We start from the raw sequence: 12312 nt of genomic DNA on the forward strand, positions 1-12312 counted from the left end.
TCCCCACCAAACCCAGAGTTCTGATCCTGTGACCTTAATTGGAGTCTTTACTCCAATCACGGGTCCCAACATCATGACCCAGATCAGGATCTCAGAGCCCTATCATTTTGTATCCATTTATGTTATCACTTTGACCCCAAACCAATTTCTTGGGCCACATCTGATCTTTACTATATATTTTTTTCATATATCAGCGTTTTCCCATGACATTAAAAAGCCTTTGTAAATCAAAATTGAATAGTTGCATATTACTCTCCTTATTATTCTCAAGTTGCTTTATTATTCTCCTGATATTGACCTTATGTTTGTTTCAATTTGACAGTATTATGAATAACTTTGTAATGAATAGATGTATGGTAAAACAATCTTTTACCATATACCAGATCACTTTCTTAAGTCAGATACATAGAAGTAAATGTATTAACGTAAAATACGGCCTAAAAACAGTTGATACATATTGCTAACTTGATTTCTAGAAAGTGTGACCTTAACATTCTCACAGCAGAACATACTGTGTCTGTCTTTTCAATTGTTGCCAACATGGTGCATTATTGTTAAAATAGAGAACAAAAAGGAATTTAGGAATAGAAAAAAGCTCTCAATGTAATCGAGGGCATCTGTGAAAAATGCACAGCAAGCGTCATACTTAACAAGGACAGACCAGATGATTTCCCCCCAAGATCAGGAACAAAGCAGGGATGTCCACTCCCACCACTTTTATTCAACAGAGAATTATTTTTAATATTTACTAATAGGAGCTTTTAAAACCACCGTACTCTTTAATTTGCATTTCTTTACCAGAATAACTTGTTTATTAGGAATTTGCATTTTCTCTTCTGTGAATTATGTATCTGTAGTCTTTGCCCATTGGTATCCCAGGGCTTTTTAAGTTATTTCTGTAAGCTGCCTGAATTTTTGTCTTAAATATTTATTTCTACAAATTTTTTGTTTGCCTTTTTTTGAACGCCACATTTTTGCTACAGAGAAGTTTATTTCATTTTATTTTATTTCTTGTGAGAGAAACTATTGAGTCTGTCTCTTTTTAAATTGCATTGATGCTTAACCATGTCTTCTTTTTGTTGTTGTTGTTACGTAAATTGACACATTTATTATAGGCTAGCCAGGTTTCAAACAGGGGAGCTGCTACTGGTCTTTCAAATCCTCCAGTGTTTAATTTTTTTTAAGTAGTCTCCATACTCAACATGGGGCTTGAACTCACCACCCTGAGATTAAGAGTCACATGCTCTACCCACCGAGCCAGCCAGGCGCCCCTCAATTCCTTCAGTCTTCTGCCGGCTGACTTGACAGTGACAGCAGGAGCAGTGCTGAGGGTCCAGGCACCACAGACTACTGTTCGCATGTGGGGACCACGGTGCCACAACCCCACAGCTCGTCCCTTCATCTTGGTTTTGCCACAGAAGGAGCAAGTGTACTCGGCATGCTGTCTTCTTTCAGTTTTCGTCACCATTTTCCTGAGGGAGGCCCCATAATGGAGTGAAGGGGACCCTGTATTTATCAACGATTCCTACCTTCTTGTTGTGTTTTACCAAGTCGCTGCAAACCAGGTCCCAGAGAATAACCTTTCTTTTATTTTTTTATTTTTTTTTAAGATTTTATTTATTTATTTGACAGAGAGAGAGACAGCCAGCGAGAGAGGGAACACAAGCAGGGGGAGTGGGAGAGGAAGAAGCAGGCTTATAGCAGAGGAGCCTGACGTGGGGCGATCCCATAACACCGGGATCACGCCCTGAGCCGAAGGCAGACGCTTAACTGCTGTGCCACCCAGGCGCCCCAATAACCTTTCTTTTAAAACAGTACTGCATGGTACTACAGAAACTATATCGCTTCTCTATTCGAGAACTAGTTGGCTGGTACCCAGCCCTGTGATTTCAATAACCAATTTTCCTATGAAAAGTAGTTCTCACATCTTGCAACTGGAGCTATTTGTGTCCTTATGGTACATCAACAAGAAAAAAAATGGCTCGGAGAATCCAATTTGCAATATTGGTTCAAAGTTACCATGTGTAGGATTACACATGCTCAGTTCTGGGGCGTGTTTGCATCTATAAAACGCAATTAAAAGGATGATGAGGCTGATATTCAGGAATCATATAGTAGCTGAGAAGCATCATGTCTTCCCGTCTGAACCAATAAAATAGAGCCAAAATCTTCTTGTAAAATTATATAGGAACATAACATTTTATGATAGAACTTCACAGGGAAAAATAGTTTAATTTGGATCGAAATTTCACCTTGCTAACTGTTCAAAATGGAAATACAGAAGTGTTTCCTTCTGTTCAAGAATAGCTCCAGAGTAAGGAGAACAAATAAGAAATTATTTCCATGTGTCATCACTCAATAGAGTTTACTGAGTATGCTGAGTATTGAATTTTCCAAAGGTGGTTACTTTAAAAAGGGATAATTATTTAAATGTTAGTCTGTTTGTAAAAGTGACACTAAAGAATCTTTTATTTTACTTTATTTGGAGCTTAACTCATATAGAATATCTCCAGCTTAATAGCTGCTAAACTACTGTATTTTTACTATATCCCATATCTCTTGTCTGATAATGAGCGGGATGTGAGTCAATGAGACAAGATGGACCTCAGAGTAACAATTTGCCAGAATTATTATAAGCACATGATGAAAAAGATTTTTATGATACCAAGATGCTCAACAGAAAACAAAGGGAAAGTGCAGATGAAGCAATTTAAAAGAATAATTTAGACAAAAGTACAAAAAAGAGTCCTGGATTACTGAACTTCAAAAAGAATTCATCAATCACAATTTCAAAACACAACAGCAGAAGAAGAAGAAAATTGCACTAAACAGCACAGCTGAAAGGTGCTCGGAACATGTAAAGGACCCTGGGTGCTTGGCTGACTCTGCTTCCCCCATGTTCAGTTCAGTTCAGCCTTTCTAGAAGTTGCTTTCTGTACCAGCATAGCGCCTGCTTAGAGGGGGAACTCAGTCAATGGTAGCTATTAGGAACACCTTTGGTAGGTCCTTGGGGAACAGAATACACATTGAAAAGGTGTACCAAGAGTGTGGGCTCTGGGGCCAGGCTGTCCAGATGCAAATCCCCGATCTGCTATTTACCATCTGTGTGACCTTGAACATGCTTACCTAACTTCTGAGTGTCGGTTAGCATTACAGCTTTGTGTCAGGATTAAATGAGACAAAGTATAAAAATAACTGGCAGATAGTAAGCATTTGGTATACTTGAGCTATTCATACACAGAGGAAAGAAAAGCGCAACCTGCTAGATACTTCCTATTTGTATCAGCCTATGCAGGTAAAACAAAGCAAAACAAAATATATATAAATACATTCTCAAGGCCATTGTATCCATCAGGGTTAGGTTTAGCTGCATGAAATAAATAAATACCCCTTCCCCACACACATACATTCAAACTGGCAGTTTATAAAAATAGAAATTAATTTCTCTCATGCATAAAATAAAACAGGAGGTAGGCAGCCCAGGGCTGCTCTAATGGGTTCACCACTAGCTGGATCCAAGTTCCTTTTCTTGAACTGCTTCTCCCTCCTTAGTGAGCTGCCTCATGGGTCTGGAAGGTAGCTTGATCACCTGATCTCCTTGTCCAAGCAGTGGAAAGGAGAATGGGGTAGGGGGATGGGCTTGCCCTAACCCTTTAAAAATATTCGCCAGTAGCTGCATCCAACACTTCCATGAACATTCCAATGGCCGGAACTCGGTCTCAGAATCCCATCCAGCTACAAGAAAGGCTAGGGAGTAGTCTTTACTCTGAGTAGCCCTGGGCCCGGCCAATAACTGGGGCTCTAGTACAACAAAGGAGAGAATGGCTATTAGGGAGTAAAACAGGGTTCCCTACCATAGCCTAATAGAGAACAAACTGGCTCTGAGAGAGAAATAGAATGGTCATATTCAAGAGAAATAAAGACAACCCCAAGATTTATGTATTTGCTTACTTATCTGTTAGGGCACAACTGTCAATGGTTTGTTTTATTGTGTTTTATGCTTCGGTACAAAAAACCATAAAAAGAATTATGTTCTCAGTCCCCCTAGAAATGCTCATCAGAGTATCCTTCCCATTCTGTTCTCCCTGGCTTAAAAGAGAAGGAAAGCTCTTCGGAGGATTTCAAAGAAAAGCCACCAGAATGACTAACAGCTCAAAACAATAAGACTTAGGATGGACTTTCAGGGACGGGAATGAGTCAGCCAGAGAAAGGAATGGCTAGAAGGTGACTACGTAATGATGCTCTGCTACATAAAGGATTCTGACGCAGAGGAAGAGGGGGAGAGGGAGGAGGACAAGGAGGCTGACCAGCTGTTCATCTCCACTAAGGACTGAGGAGGGCAAAAAGGGGCAGAAGTGACTTAAGGTGACTGTGCTGGCAGGGATTGTCTATTAAAAGACTGCACATGGAGATTATACAGTGAACTCTCCGAATGCTGAGATATTTGCATATGCCCCTCCTGAGGGCGGGGATTGGGAGATTGGAGAGGCAGGGCACAGGCAGAGGGCAGGTGAGCGACTTCAACATCTATGGTTTTCTTTCCTGAGCCTCAGTTTCCCCCATGGAACACTACGTTTTGGAGTTCAGAAGACAAACACTATGTTGACTTGAAAGTTAAGTTCTGGTTTGCATGTGTACAAAAGAATAATAACTACACAGTATCAGTATATCACAAAATAGATGCTACAAAGAGAGAGGAATGAATTTTGTTTTCAGATACTATCGTTTTTTTAATTATAAAAGTAACACAATGTCTTTCTAGTCAAGATGGTACAACAGATCCATTTCATCCACTGCAAACATCAAGCAATGCCGAACAAAATATACAAAGAGAAAAGAAAGAAGATAGAGCACATGGCTTAGAAACAAGAGAATTACTTAGGAGGGCCAGACACAGAAGAGAAACAGAGCCCAGGGAGGCAGAAATGGGGCCATGGGCCCTAGGTCTCAAAACAGGCAGTGGTAGCTGAGAATCTGGCTCCTTTCAACTGCTTTACCTGGGCCTGCAGACCCAAGTCACACTCCAAGCTGAAGCTTGAGGCCAGGGCACCAAATCCCCTTCCTCCCGTCTTCCCTTTCTCTTCTTTCTCTCTCTCTCTTTTTTTTTTTTAGATTTTATTTATTTATTTGACAGAGAGAGAGACAGCCAGTGAGAGCGGGAACACAAGCAGGAGGAGTGGGAGAGGAAGAAGCAGGCTCCCAGTAGAGGAGCCAGATGCGGGGCTCGATCCCAGGAAGCTGGGATCACGCCTTGAGCCAAAGGCGGAGGGCAGATGCTTAATGACGGAACCACCCAGGTGCCCCCCCTTTCTCTTCTCAAAACCCCACTCCCCAGGGGGTGACTACTTTCCCTTTTTAGCTCTCCTGGTGGCCACTCAGTACAGGATCACACCACACGCAGGCACCTGCAGCCCTTCCTGCCTCTCTTCCCCTTCCCCTCCTTCCAGTCAAGTCTGCCGTCCTTCTTACATTTTCATTTTCTTCTAGAACTCTGATGAAGTCTTTTGTGCTATGGATTCAGGTTCGTTGCAAAAACAAGTAATGTAACTGAACCCATAGAAAAGGAAAAGTACCCCGTGTCATGAAACCCGTGTCATGATTAAATAGAAGATTTTTCTGAATTCCCTATATAGCTCAGAATCATGTCATGCTTCAGTTAGCTTCCTGTTTGGATCGTGACTTTCTCGGAGAGCATTTGTTTTCCCCAAAGGAAGTTTCTCATCTCCTTGTCTGCGTGCGTGTGTGTGTGTGTGTGTGTGTGTGTTTATATGTGGTGGTTGAGATGTCTTCCCTTTCTCCTTAAGAACTTGCAGGTTGTTCAATATTCAGCATGTGTAATGACATCTATTTTGTTCTTAAAGTTCCTTGTGGAGCCTTTCACTTCCTCCTTTAATTTGAACTGACAGCTTTCCAGGCCTGTTGCACAAATGACCCCTGTGGTTTCTTTTCAATGATTTCCTGAGCTAGTCCCCTCGATTTTCAGCTTCTCTGCTCCCTCTTCTTGGATTCTTTCTCAGCTGGAGAAGAGTACATCCTCAATGAATTTTTTTTTTCAGAAAGGGTATACATAGAGATAACCTTTGTGGGTGCTTACCATTTTTATTCTATCTTCACTTTACTTGTTTGACTGGATAGAGGATTCTTGGGTGTTTTTGTTTTGTTTTGTTTTAAAGATTTTATTTATTTGACACAGAGAGAGACAGCCAGCGAGAGAGGGAACACAAGCAGGGGGAGTGGGAGAGGAAGAAGCAGGCTCCCAGAGAAGGAGCCTGATGTGGGGCTCGATCCCAGGACTCTGGGATCATGCCCTGAGCCGAAGGCAGCACTTAACGACTGAGTCACCCAGGCGCCTTGAGGATTCTTGGTTGAAATAATTTTTCCTTAAAAATTCTGAGTCATTTTTTCACTGTCTTCTAGGGGGGCAACATTACTTCAGATATATCTGGGGCCAATGTATTCCTCATTTCCACCTGAGAAACTTATTTTCTTTCCTTTCTGCAAAATATTAGTATTTTTCTTTCCCCGGAACACATCTAAATGTTGATACAGACTGCCCTCCGAACTCACCAGAATGGGAGGTGAGCAAGAAACTTCTTTCAATCCAGCACTTGGATTTCTTCAGTTCCGGGGAATTATGTGCCGCTATTTCTTTAAATACTTGTTTTTCATCCTCTAGTCTCTCTGCCTGGAGCTCCTCACAGATAGATGTTAGATCCACATTTCTTAACCTTCCCTCATTGTTGTTCCATATTTTGGAAACCTCTCTGTCCATCTCTTCCAGATCACTATTAGACCGTTTGCTTCATTCAGTTCTTTCATTCGGAGTTTTCATTTTAGTAATCATACTTTTAATTTTTGAGAGTTTTTCACTTTCTGAGTGTTCTTTTTTCATGGCCATCTGTTTCTATTCTTTTCTTCAATAGATAGTATGTCTTTTGGAGCTTAGATTAGAAAGTGTTTTCAAGTTCTATTTCTTGCCATTATCTGTCTCCCACTCTCTGAAACGATGTGTTCTGTTTGTGCAAATTGGTCTTTCACAGCATGAATTTCTTCTAAATGCCTCATGATTTTGATTGACATGAATGATGAATGATGGGATATATTGACTTTTCCGGTCGACTCACCTGAGCTTCCTTTGCAGATGGGCAGGCCTGTTTACCCAAAGGCTTCTCCTTCACCCCACTCCCACCCTCCACCCGCATCTGCCCAAGAGGCAAGCAGGAGGACTCTGGGTAAATGGGTGTGTCCTCCCCACAGGCAGGATTCTCGGAATTGCCAGAGCAAGGAAGAGTCTCCTCTGAGAGTAGAGTCTCCTGGCTGTGGCTTTTTGTGAGGGCCCCGGGTCTGGCAGCACCTCAATCTGCAGCCCCCCCTTCCCTCACCTTCATAGCTTTTACTTTGTTGGAGGAGGGGTGCACAGGGCTGTACCTGGGGCAAATGGTGCTGCTCCAGACATTTTATGGAGGGCAGGGATTGACTGACTGAGCCATTCTATAGATGGCCCTTCAATCCATCACCTCTTTTCCCAACATGCTGACTCCACGTCTTGGAATTTCTCCAGAGTTCTGCCAGGAAAAACAGCCACTATTTCCATGGTGGCCTGGGGTTACCATTTTATTCTGCTACGATCCCATCTACTTTCTATCTTCTATAAACTGTCAAAATGTCTTGTCCATGGATGGGGCTTTCTTGTTTTCAAGGCTCCCATTGTCATTCCACAGTTTTTCTATATCCTTTCCCATTTTGGTGGGACCTGCTCATGTCTGGGGTTACAACTGGAAGAAGACAGACACAGTCCCTTCTCACATGTAGTTTCCGTTCTTGAGCAGTAGATAAGCAATTCCGGTTGAACAGACAACTCTGGCATTAGCGTAGTAAGTGTTGCAAGAGGGATTCCCTAACCAGATTTATGGGTAAGAAAAGGCCTCGAGGGGGAAAGGGTGTCTCAGCTGAGATCCGAACAATGAACAGGTATTCTGGCAAAGGAATCGGCATCTGTAAACAGCTTCTGCTGGAGATGCTTCTGCACAGTATCTTCCTAATTCTCTCAATAATCCGGTGAGATAGGCATATCAATACCAGTTTAGAAGGAAGGAAATCGAGGATCCAAGAGGTTAAGTATCTTGCCCAAATCACACAGCTAGTAAGAGGTAATGCTGGGATTTTAATCAGTTGGGGCACCTCTAAAATCTACACGCTTTTCTGCATTAGGTGTTTTTCTTTTTCCAACTTTAAAAAAATCGTGGTAAAATACACAACATGAAATTAATCATCTTAACCATTCTTAAGCATACTGCTCAGTGGCATTAAGGACAGTCACACTCTGGTGCGGCTACGACCACCATCCATCTGCAGGACTCCTCCCATCTTGCAAAACTGAAACTCTCTATTCATTACACAGCAACTCCCCACTCCCCCTCCTTCCAGCCCTGGCCACCACCATTCTAAGTTCTGCCTCTGTGAGTCTGACTCTTCTAGGGACCTCATATCGGAATTGTGCAGTATTTGTCTTTTTGTGACTGGCTTTTTCACTCAGCACAATACCCTCAAGGTTCAGCCACAGATGCCAATATCTTTCCATACCCTGTACCGCCTGCTAATCTCTAGAAGGAAGAATGTGTCCCAGCCAGAGCTGCAAAGGGGAGGGTTAGGTTGTGATAAAACTTGATATTATTAAGAAAACTACTGAAACTATGATGAATCAGCAGAGGATCCTAGACTTGGCAAAACCTCGAATCCTGCAGTAACTAGTGTATAAGATCTCTGTCTCCACTGTATATTAAATAATTAGAGAGTACACCATGTCCTGGCAGTGTAACTTTAATCAATGGGATCCAGAGAGCTTCTTGCTCAATGACATGACTTTTAAATTCTATGTCTGAGAAAGGAAACTTCCTTTAACATTGAATCAAGGTCCATTTATTCATTCATTCACATACAAATGTACCGGTGAACTGTACTGTACCGTGTACCAGTACGGCGGGTGGGGCCATCTGCAACTCCAGAACCCATCTCCACCTTCTCCTCTCTGCCTGTGTCCTCCGGGCTGACCTGTCGCGTTGGCTTTCGGTGGGACTTGGCTGATTGGAGGCACTAGCAGGGTACTGCAGAGTGCTTGACGTATTTATTATCCTGGCTTTCTCTCAGCAGAGTTGCTGTGGGTTGGTCGCTCCAAAGGCAACACTTTCTGGCACCTGGTATGCAGCTAATGACCTAGAAAATGCTTTCACTACTCCCCTTCTCTATCAGCAAAAACAATTAAATTGGTGTGCCTTCCTGCGTCAGGGACAGCACTGTATCTTAACCGTCTTGCTCCAGGGCTAAATCAAATCCTGCTGTCATAATATAATCTAGAGGGACTTGTTTGTCCTGATAGTCTACAAAACATCACACTGGTGCGTTACACTGATAGCACCATACTAATTGGATCCGGGGAGCAGGAGGTGGCAAGCGGCTGGGGCACACTGGTAAGATACATGCGTGCCAAGGAGTTGGGAGGTAACCCCCTGGAAGTCCAGGGGCTGCTATATCAATGGGTTTTGTAGGGGTCCAGCAGACTGGAGCATGTAGGGATCCCTCCTTCTACAAGTGAGGCACACTTATTGCACCTTGCCCCAAGTACTACATAGGAGACGCAACACGTCACGGCTTTCCTTGGATTTTAGAGGCAACTTAAACTATAGTTTGATGTGCTGCTCAGACCTAATTATTGGGTAGCTTACAAGGCTTCCAGTTTTGAGTGGGCACAGGTCCTGTGCCCTGTGAGGAGGTCCTGAAACAAGTCCAAGCTGCATTACAAGCAGTCTGACCAGCAGACCCAATAAAAAGGAAGAATCTGTGGCCAACAGAGATGCTGTAAGGAGCCCCGGTCCAGAGCCACTAAGACCCAAGTAAAGTCAACTGCTGACAACTATTTTCACTTGAAAAGCAGCTCCTGGACTGCCTGAGATTCCCGACAGAGACTGAACATCTAACCCTGGGTCACAAATGACTGTGTGAGATGAACTGGCCATCGCGACCTGGGTGTGCTCAGTGGGATTCATTGTGAAGTGTAAAGGATGTATATGAGAACAATCCCTGGAAGATCTGGAGACCAGAAACTTCAGGATCAGGTGGTTTAGGCTCCCGTGGTGTCTCCTCCCACCACCTCACTGCCCCTCCCTCAACACACACTGAGGGCTTTAAGGGGGAGTTCCCTATAGCCACTTACAGAGGAGGAAAAAGTGGAGGCCAGATTTATTAATGGATCTACGTGGTATGGTGGAAGCAGACAGTGATAAGCCACCCAACTACAGCCCCACTAAGATATGGCTTCTAGAAAAAAGTGAAGGTAATCCTCCCCAGTGGGCAGAGCTTCAGCTAGTACATCTGGTTTACTTCGTATGGAAGGGAAGGTGGTCTGAAGAATGACCATCTGATTCATGGGCAGTGGCTAACAGCGGCACCAGGGTGTTAGGGACTTGGAAAAAATAAATTGCATGTCTGGCGATATGGCTGGGACAGAGGTATGTGGATGGACTTCTGGAATGTGCATGGAGCGTAAAGATATGTATCTCCCATGTAAATGCCCACCCAGCAACTACTGTGAAGGAGGTGCTCAGTAATCGTATTAGTCATCTCAGGCCGCCATAATAAAATGCCACAGACTGGGTGGCTTAAACAACAGACATTTACTTTTTCACAGTTGTTAAAGTTGTAAGTCCAAGATCAAGTTGCTGTCAGGGTTGGTTGCTGGGGAGACTTCTCTTCCTGTAGAAGGGCTGCCTTCTCTCTGTGTTCTCACACAGATTTTTCCTCTGTGCATGCAAGTAGAAAGAGCTCTCTGATGTCTGTTTTTTGATGTTTCTTTGTTTATTTATTTCTATATTTCTTTATAACTTTCCCCCAGCTTTATTTTTTTTTAAAGATTTCATTTATTTGACAGAGACAGCCAGTGAGAGAGGGAGGAAGAAGCAGGCTTCCCGCAGAGGAGCCTGATGTGGGGCTCGATCCCAGAACTCTGGGATCGTGCCCTGAGCCGAAGGCAGCACTTAACGACTGAGCCACCCAGGCGCCCCTCCCCCCAGCTTTATTAAGATATAATTTACATAGAATCTTCCTCTTCTTATAAGGACAACAATCCTACTGGTTCAGGGTCCCACTCTAATGGCTTCACTTAACCTTATTTCCTCCTTATGACTATATCTCGAAATACAGAAACACTGAGGGTTAGAGTTTCAACATATGAAAAAAATTATAAGACAATTGGGGAGATGTGATCAGTAACTGGATATTGATGGTATTAAGGGGTTGCTGTTCATTTTTTAAAGTGTCATAATGGTATTTAGGTTATGTCCTTTAGAGAGGCACATCGAAATATTTATAGATGAGCTAATGATTGGATTTGCTTCAGAATAATTTAGAAGAGGAGGAAGTGGGTGCTGGCATGGATGAAACAAGATTAGCCATGAGCTGGTAATTACTGATGCTGGGTCAGTAGTACATGATGGTTCATTATACTAGACTATTTTATATATGTTTGGAGATTCCTATAATAAATATTTTTTCTTAATCTTTAGCAATCAGTGTAAAAATACAAAGCACTGAGGCTGAAAGCAGGGTTCAAAGGAAAGTCATCCTGGGATGGGGGTGAGACTGCTGGAGGAGTTGGACAGGATGATCCTACTACTTGGCACTTTTGCTCAAGGTTAGCTTGGAGATACTGACTTTTCCCACCAGGAGATGGAATGTAGAGTCTTTATTTTTTAAAAGTGAGACATAGGGGTGCCTGGGTCCCTCAGTCAGTTAAGCCTCCAACTCTTGACTTTGGTTCAGGTCACGATCTCAACATCGTGAGATTGAGCCCTGCTTTGGGCTCTGTGCTCAGTGTGGGGTCTGCTTGAGATTCTCTCCCTCTGCCCTTCCCCCTGTACTCTCTCTCTCTCTTTTAAATAAATAAAACCTTTAAAAAAAGATAAAAGTGTGATATAATTGACATATAAAATTATATTAGTTTACAACATAAGGATTTGATAGAAGTATATGTTGCAAAATGATTGCCACAAGAAATCTATTTAATGCTATCACCACACACAGTTACAGTTTTTTTTTTCTTGTGATGAAAACTTTTAAGATTTACTCTTTAGGAACTTTCAAATACACAATCCAGTACTGTTAACTATAGTCACCACGCTGTACATTACAGCCCAGGGCTTATTTACTTTATAACTGGAAGATTGTACCTTTTGATCCCCTTCACCCATTTCTCCCACCCCCTACCCGCTTCCTCTGGCAATCACCAATCTCTTCTTGGTGAATTTGGTTTTGTTTTTA

The sequence above is a fragment of the Ailuropoda melanoleuca genome, chromosome 7 (genome assembly GCF_002007445.2).
Source record: "Ailuropoda melanoleuca isolate Jingjing chromosome 7, ASM200744v2, whole genome shotgun sequence".
Classification (NCBI taxonomy): Eukaryota; Metazoa; Chordata; class Mammalia; order Carnivora; family Ursidae; genus Ailuropoda; species Ailuropoda melanoleuca.